The 8889-nt window shown below is 35.9% G+C and overlaps 1 long non-coding RNA gene across 1 annotated transcript; it reads left to right on the forward strand.

The window, feature by feature from the left end:
* The first annotated feature begins 5954 nt into the window (after positions 1 to 5954).
* On the forward strand, positions 5955 to 8889 carry LOC114542408. Its single transcript, XR_003689615.1, has 6 exons — positions 5955 to 5994; positions 6870 to 7226; positions 7479 to 7541; positions 8379 to 8470; positions 8550 to 8636; positions 8878 to 8889. It is a non-coding gene; the product is annotated as an uncharacterized LOC114542408 (long non-coding RNA).

Genomic DNA, 8889 nt, shown 5'->3' on the forward strand with positions numbered 1-8889 from the left:
CAATCACTATCATCCTGCAAATCATCAGGAAGCTATCCCTGTTAGAATCACGGACCGTGTCCCAAAGCCTGTAAATATATATGGCAGAAATTATATTAAGAGAATCAATCTCATCAATATTCCTTTATCAGGCATTGCCAACACTCCTGGTACAGCTGTTACTCAGCTTTGTTCTTTTGGTCTTCTCAACTGACGGTCTATTCGGAACAAAGCGAATTTAGTCAAAGACTATGTGGTTGAGAATGAATTTGATATATTTGCGATTACAGAAACCTGGCTTCACCCTGACAAATTTGATCATATATCTTTTGGGAATTTCACCCCGAAGGGCTACTCCTTTAACAATATCTCGAGACAACAAGGTAGAGGGGGAGGCATTGGTATACTATACAACAACACTTTAAAAGTCAAGCTGGACTCGGCGAAAATGTTCTCACATATTAAGTCTTTCGAAGTGATGGGTATGCAAATCAATGTGTCATCTCAAATTCTAAATATAATCGTATTATATCGACCTCCATGTAGACGATAAGTCGGAATTAACAACAAAAAAAATTCTCAATCTTGTTGATTCTTTTAATCTAGAACAACGTGTACAACAACCAACACACTTTGCTGGTCACACGTTAGACCTTATCTTGTCTCGCCATGAGGAAAATATTGTTCAATCTATTGACGTTCATGATCCATCTATATCTGACCATTACACGGTTACATATGAACTCAATTTTAAAAAACCATTGTTTCAGAGAAGGGTCGTGGAGTCACGTAAAATTAAAGCAATCAATATGGACTCGTTCCTTAATGAAATTAGGCTATCTCCGATTAACACTGGGAACACGGCTGATATAAGTGCGAAAGTCAACCAATACAACTCGGAGCTGCCCAAAATTCTGGATCATCATGCACCACTTATTTCCAGAGAGATAATTATTCGTCCAGCTGCACCTTGGTACACTGAACAAATTAAAAACGAAAAACGTATCAGAAGGAAACTCGAGCGGGTATGGCGTAAGTCAAGACAATCCTGTGATCGTCTAAAATACAGTCAGCAATGTCGCCGTGTCAGTGAGCTATTATAGGAAAGTCGTACTCGTTATTATTCTGAAATTGTTAGAGATAATGGGAGTGACCAAAAGAAATTATTTAAAACCGTTGGAAAGTTACTACATTATACCCCTGATTCTCAATATCCTGTGTGCCAATCTGATGAGAATCTAAGCTAACAATTTTATGACTTTCTTTGAGGACAAAATTAATAAAATATATGAAGATCTAACGGAATCCACTTAGCTAAATAAAATGTCGTTGTTTGCAGCTAAATGAAATGTCGTTGTTTGCAGTAATCATCAGTTATTCTCCTGGTTTCTCATCGTTCCAGTCTCTTCATCCTTACTGCGAAAACTGGTTTGAAAATATTAAAGATTTGGTGGAGAAATACTTCAAGTGTGTGGTCTTCTTTTTTCTTTATATTTTGTTATGTAAAAATGTAATATTTTGGTATGTTGATTTTTGTTTAAGTTCGTGATGTATTTCTATGTAGCCTCAGTCTTATCCTAATGGGAATTTTTTTTTAGATGTGAAGAGAGGACGGCCAACCGAATTAAAGCTCTAAATGTGCTTTGTAACATATTAGGAACGTTATCTCCACTATATGAGGTATAAAATTTTAGTACTTTGAATAAATTTTAGTCCATTTTTCTAGACATTAGCGATATTATGAATCTTTTTCTAGTTTTATAACTCCGTGTTTTTTACAGGAAGAAATACTTGAGAATTCAGTGTTGTCACATTTAGACCACATTGTCAAAGATCGGGATATTTCTGTGCGGATCCGAGCTGTCCAGCTTCTGGTCGATGTTATTGAATCCTCTGATTCACCGAAAGTTTGCGATGTTTTGCATATAATCGAGAAGGTACTCAATACAATCATTTTCAGACGGTTTCATTTCTCCACTCCAATTTCCCTCTTCATTCGTGATGAGCTGATATTGTACTTCAATAGAAAACTCTTTCTTATCAGTGAAAGCTTCCTGACCTGAACCTAACTATATATCCGCAAATTGGATCGTTTTACACGGGGGTCGTGAATGCAAACGCATCAGTGAAGTAAAAGGATATATATTTCATTTATCAATTCCAGATTGCCACTGTCCAGTTGATCCTCTCAAACGATACGTTAAGCCGTCATGTAAAGAACATGTAAGGTAATTATAGAGACTGCAAGGTATATGTAGGAACATCTAGAGACATAAAATTACATCTAATCACTGTAATTTGTCTTTGTTGCTGCAGCCTCAGGATGAAACAGCATAGAAAGACATCAAAGAGGCTGTATTAGGATTAGTACGCTTGTTCAAGGTAATGAAGGACATGCAGAGATTGTCCACACATATTCGTTCATTGTGATGAAGTTATTTTCGTGAACAAAAATAAGTGTAATTTAATGCCACACTTGCTTCTCTTTCAGTAATTTCATTCTATTTTTGCAGATGAAATTGTTTCGTAAACCTCAAGAACGAGCCGAACGAATATTCAATATATTAGTGTACCACATAAAAACTCATTATGACAATGGCTATCGGACGTATAGTGCATCGGAAATACGGCTTTCGGTAAGGCAAATTCAATTTTATTTCTCGCGATGTTTCTATGATGTCTCACATTGTGTTTTCTTAAAGATTCTTCAATGTTTCCTCAGTCTGCGAGCTGACAACGTCTAGGCCTTGTGCAAGACAAAAGTAGAAAAGTTTAATTCACTTCGTATTTTGTTTGTTCTGAAAGAAAAGGTTGGTTAATGACGATAGTGCCACGTATGTCAGGTATTCTGCTTCCAAAATTCCTTTTCTTGTTTGCGTAATACATTTTCATTTTTGTTTTAGTTCTGCAGAAGATAAGACAAACGGGATTGTTTCACTGCCTTACAGCGAGGCGATGAATGTTATTCTTGTGTGCTTACAACAGGTAAACTTTTCTATCATAATATATCATCTGGCATTAAGTTTCGATTGAAGTTCAACTTTCTTCATTTTCTAGGAATTGGAATGGGAGGTGTTGGATGTTCTTCTGAGGAACTTTCCAGAGGCACTGCAAGATAAAAACTTGATACTTTCTGGAAAGCAATATTTACGTTCATTATCTACAGTCTTCTCTAAAATGTGAAGGGAAGTGAAGTTGTGTTCTTTCCACACCAAAATCATGAACTAAAAATTTTACTTTGCATTCAGGTTTCAAATTACGATTTTCTTCCTGGATTATTTCGTGTTCCTAACGATATGCGCCGACCTCATTTGTACGCTAGAATTTTTCCAGTACGGTTCTTATCAATCAGTTTTTTGCATATATCATAATATCTTACCATAATTATACCAAAACCATACCATACCATAACCATACCATATCATATAATCATATCATATAATCATATCATATAATCATATCATATAATCATATCATATAATCATATCATATAATCATATCATACCATAACTAACCATAACTAAATCATACCATACGATAACCATATCTTACCATAATAATATCACACCATACCATACCATAACGAAATCATACCATACCATAACCATGCATATCATACCATAATTATATCATACCATACTAATGATTTAATTGGATATTTTATTGTAACACGTGCAGGTATTAACGGAGCTGTGTACGTACCACATTTTTATTGGTCAAGATGAACAGGTAAGAATCTGCGTGACTTTATTTTCAGCGGTTGTCTGTTCTTGCTTAAACGTTGTTGTATATTTCGTCTAGTGTTGTCTGATGCGTACTTGGTTGCTCATTTCGCGACGTTAAGCGTATCTTGTCTCACCGTATGTATGTTAGAAATGCCTTCAGTTATGGCAAGGTATGGCTACTTAAAATAGTCTGGAATTTGAGACGTTTTTTTATTTCCATTAGCACTTTGTAAGAATGAAGTTGATTTAAGTAGTTGCAGCGTTTTAGAAGTTTATTTCTTTGGAGGTATTTGAAATCGTGCCTTGATAATGTGCTCAGTGAATTTACAGAAACGTTTTTCAATAAACTCCAGCCTAAACGTAACGTCTCTTGTGATGCGAGATACTCCTTCACAAATATATGATTTTTTAAGTAATAATTACTAAATTTTCTGTCCTTAGACTGCTCCCACAATATCTGGAAAAGTTTACTAAACTTTCGCCAACGTCTCAAGTTGCCATACCACTGCTAGAATTTCTCTCTGGTATGTTTCTTGAAGTTACGTAAATTATGAAATCTGTTACAAAATATCAATGTACCCCCTAAAGAGAGCTAGGTTGTGTAAACACACAATCGTATTCGGCGAAAAGTTGGTAACATTCTTTTAAATCGTTTAAATCGCATTGTAACAGCTTTGTGCTTTGTACAAAAACTTCACAGCGATCCAGTTGAAACAAGTCTTTGGAATATGTTTGCCTTACACAGAATCATCGAAGTTGGCTCAACGCGATAACATCTGAAACTTTTTATTATTGGTTTTGTCAAAATGATTAAAATATAAACGAACTGATATGTTTCACCTTAGATACTCTCAATACACTTAAGAAAACAATTCGTGCCATTTATTACGAAAGTAAGTCCACATGTCATTCTATTGCCACGGGGATTGCTTGCTGAATTTTCAATAGATATATTTGCAAGAGCGACCAAGTTTTAATATTCTTCTAGTGAAAGCTCTTAGGAACTTATTTGTCATTTCCAGGCTTCTTCAACTGATAGCAAAACTCGTGCAGATGATTCTAGCCAGGTGCCAAACACAAAATTCGATACCAAAGCATCTGACCTTCTTACCCGCGATTTAAAGGCTACTGGTACCGTATGCTCAGTACAGAAATCTTGTGACTCAAACATCTTGTGACGACCAGCGATGGGAAAGACTGAGATTTATGAAAGTTTAATTCCAAAACAACTCTTTGGTAAGCCCATTTATTTTCTCAGTCAAATTGTGCTCTGAATGTTTTCGCCCACAACTTGTCAACGATGGGTCAAACCTGTTCAATGTTTCGGTTGGGCATTCCGTTGGCGGAATGTCAAATTGATATTGTTGTATTTCAGATGATTTATCGGCTGAACTCATTAAAGAAGGAGCCAGACAACGCCTTGAAACTACAACAGAACTTCTTAGCGAGAGCACAGACAGCGTACATTGATTGTAGATCTTGTCAAAGATCGCCTCGCATCGTGTAGAGAAGATGAGGAAACTAATATTGAAGATACCCGGGATGATGTTGAAATGAAGAAAACCGAACTCAAGGAGTCAGGTTTGTAATGTTAAAACAGATCGGCCATTGTTCGCGCATTTACGAAATGAACAAATTATCTGCCTGCATTTTAGACAGCGCAGAACAAAAGATGCTGCTTACAGAACACGGCAGATCTTCACCCTCGTCGATTTTATTACAAGATTCCGGTCAAAAGTTGAATCTTGGTTCGGCATTTGTTCAACGAACTCGATATTTGAGTCGTAGGCCGAGATATGGACCAAGCGCTTTTATGGTAAGAATTTCTCTTCAAACTCGCTTTGCATGAAATTTATTTCGTGCAAGAACATTCACTATCCATCCCTTACATTGCTACTAACATGACTGGCAGGGGAAGCAGAGAAGAAAGAGATCTTTGATTTAGACTAGCTTTTTCATTTTACAATCGTTTCAGATTGATGTCGTACCAGGTTCCAAAGACACTGTTTTACACATGGAAGAAACTGAAGGCAAGCGAAATTACCTTTGCAATATGGAGGAAATATATATTATAATATGACTATATTTACCAATTTTTCTTTCACAGGAACAGTCAAGGCTTATTAACTCGTGAAGAGTTTCAAAAGGTAGCAATTTTAAGATCACGAATCATCATCGTGCATTAATCTCAATATCTGTTTAATTTTAGCCTGTTCCTGGTAAATCCCTTCTGGATGCAAGTCCTTTGAAAACTTTTTTGAGTTAAGACGAGGATAAACTTAATGAATCCGTAAGTCAAGTAATAATAATGATAAATTGGTCTTACGGATTATTAAATACTGAGCATTATAAACCAGTAAACTCAGAAACCGGTAATCTCAATTTTGCACTTCGATTTACGTAATTAAATCCTTGTGGTTGAAGGTGAGGACTTGCAACCTTACTTATTTATTACAGGTGACGATAGCGTGGGGAATTCAGGGGTCGGTAGACTTAGGGAAAGACACTCGTAATATAATAGATTTTACAAAATATAACATTAGGTTTTCCTATGAGTTACAATAAAACCTTTACAATTGTTCATTGATGAGCTCAGAATGTTTCGTTATCACGTGGCCTATGCACGACTCTTAATGGTTACTGTTAATCTGTTGTAACCACCTGCTGTACTGGTATGATGATTATCACATTTTGTTTGAGCTTTACATACCCGGGGAAAACACTCAGCCACGTCGAGGTTATTAGCTAATTCCAACAGCTTGTCGTAGTATTCATTGTGGAATAAATCTACAGAGGCACGTAGTTTTGCCATTTCATCCTTTAAAAGATTAATCCGTTTTATTGATTCCGCAATATCGATTTTTTTTTCTTCTTTAATTGGACCGTCAATGACAAAGTATGATCAAGAACATGTTGGGTGATAATGAGAGCAGCCAAAAAATCAAATTTCTCCACGTTGCAAAAATGAGACTGTGCGTCACTAGCTAATCTAGGAAATGGCCCTTCTTGCGATCCTCCAAACTGCATAAAATTGAGTGTTTCGTAGATAACTTTGAATGCATCCAAACAACCATCGCGGGATCTTATTCGTTCTACCCATCGTGTCGTGGAAGGCTTTTCGAGCTTGTTACGGGTTAAACCAAACTCTTTCATCTTTTTACTTAGATACTGTGAGCGGATAGGGAAACTGATAAAAAAGCTGGCGATATTTTGTGCCTGACTCAACATATTTTTCACTGGAAGAATTGAACACGCTTTGGCAACAATAAGGTTTAAACGATGACTGGAGTAATGAACATGCAACGCCTTCGGGTTTTTCTCTAATATTCTCCCAGAAATACCTTTTACCTGGCTGGACACAGCACTAGCACCGTCATATCCCTGGCCTCGACAATTTTGAAGGGAAGCCCGACATCTTGAAGTGTACTTTGACTAATGAACGGAATCAAATCCAAAGGCGAAACAGTTTGGTATACAAATGAAAATGTTCTTGAATCATGTAAAACTTCAAATTTATTCAAGGTATGTTAAATAATTAATAATGCATAATATATTTTTGAAATATTATAAATTTGAACTTAAAATCAGTGTCTACCGTCTACTTTTTGCGTATTATAAAAGTAGCAAGCAAATTCAAATGACCATAAACCCGGCATTATTTTAGAAATTCGAAATTTTGACAGGATATAATTTTGTAGTTTTGATAGTTTATAAACCCCAACAGCCAAACAATTTTATGATACTTATCCCTATATTGATCATTAAACCCTATAGAATGTATTAAATTATCCAGAAAGTATAAGCTTGGAGTTATCATTAAAAAGTGCCTTGCACCAGGTGAACTATATTTATTCAAATCTATTTACTAATTATTGTATTTTACTACTTTTGTATTTACTAATTATTGTATTTACTAATTATTGTATTTTACTAATTTTGTATATACTCATGTGTATGTTATAGTGATAATAATATAACAATAGAGTTGATGTTCGCGGTCATAAATGTGTTTTTGGCCCGACTTCGAACTGATTTTAGCCCGAGCGTAGCGAGGGTTAAAATGTGTTCCTTGAGGAGGGCCAAAAACACATTTATGCCCGCGAACATCAACTCTATTACTATAATATATAATAAACTATAAACTATTATTACTATAATATATGTTCAACATCGTCAGCCTTCATCCCCTTAGCTCAGTAAGTCATGCGACATTCCATGTCAGTTCCAGTAATTGTTCATCTCAGACCTTGAAAGAAAAAAAAAAACAAACACTCCAAACACTCCAAACACTCCAAACACTCCAAACACTCCAAACACTCCAAACACTCCAAACACTCCAAACACTCCAAACACTCCAAACACTCCAAACACTCCAAACACTCCAAACACTCCAAACACTCCAAACACTCCAAACACTCCAAACACTCCAAACACTCTAAACACTCCAAACACTCCAAACACTCCAAACACTCCATGTCTTCTGACCTGGATTCAAGTTTACTGCTTTTATCATCTTTTTATTTCACGTTTCCATTTTGAACATGTCCAATTGCAAAAAAGTATCCAGCCGACTTAAAATAGTTTTATTTTTGCAGTTACTTTCCAGAATATACCGTTTGGTTAAGACTTGTGTATTATAGTATATCATAGTTATAAAACTTCTTTTTCTGTCAGATATTTTCGATAATTAGCTATCGAGACCATCCTCAGTTGTTCGGGCTGGAATACACAAGCGGTCAGCTGAGAAATTACTCGTCTTCCGACAGGTAGTTTAAAAAAGCAGATTTTGTATGAAGCTATATAAAATATTTCTTGTTCTGAATGTTTGTATTTCACTCAATCTAGGGATATATCATTGGCTGGTTAGCTACACGGGGTTAGAGGCAGTGGAAATGGAGATGTTTGTGTAAAAACGACCCCAACGAAGAGACGGTACTGTACGCTTTTTCATAAATGATTGAGCGAAAATTATGGTCAAAATTTTCCTGATGAAAATCTCGCACTGCTATGATTGCCGTAAATACGAACCCTCATTTCATTCTCCTCCTGACGTATGGGATCTCATATAACACACAAACAATTACACTTCTCGTCAGGTATTCCTATTAGTCAGTGCAATACATCACATACAGCAAAAGAAGAATTGTTTTTTTTAAATGATATATTTTTCAAGGTTATCGTTGGG

Source organism: Dendronephthya gigantea, unplaced genomic scaffold (assembly GCF_004324835.1).
Source record: "Dendronephthya gigantea isolate DGI-Jeju-01 unplaced genomic scaffold, DenGig_1.0 000347F, whole genome shotgun sequence".
NCBI lineage: Eukaryota > Metazoa > Cnidaria > Anthozoa > Malacalcyonacea > Nephtheidae > Dendronephthya > Dendronephthya gigantea.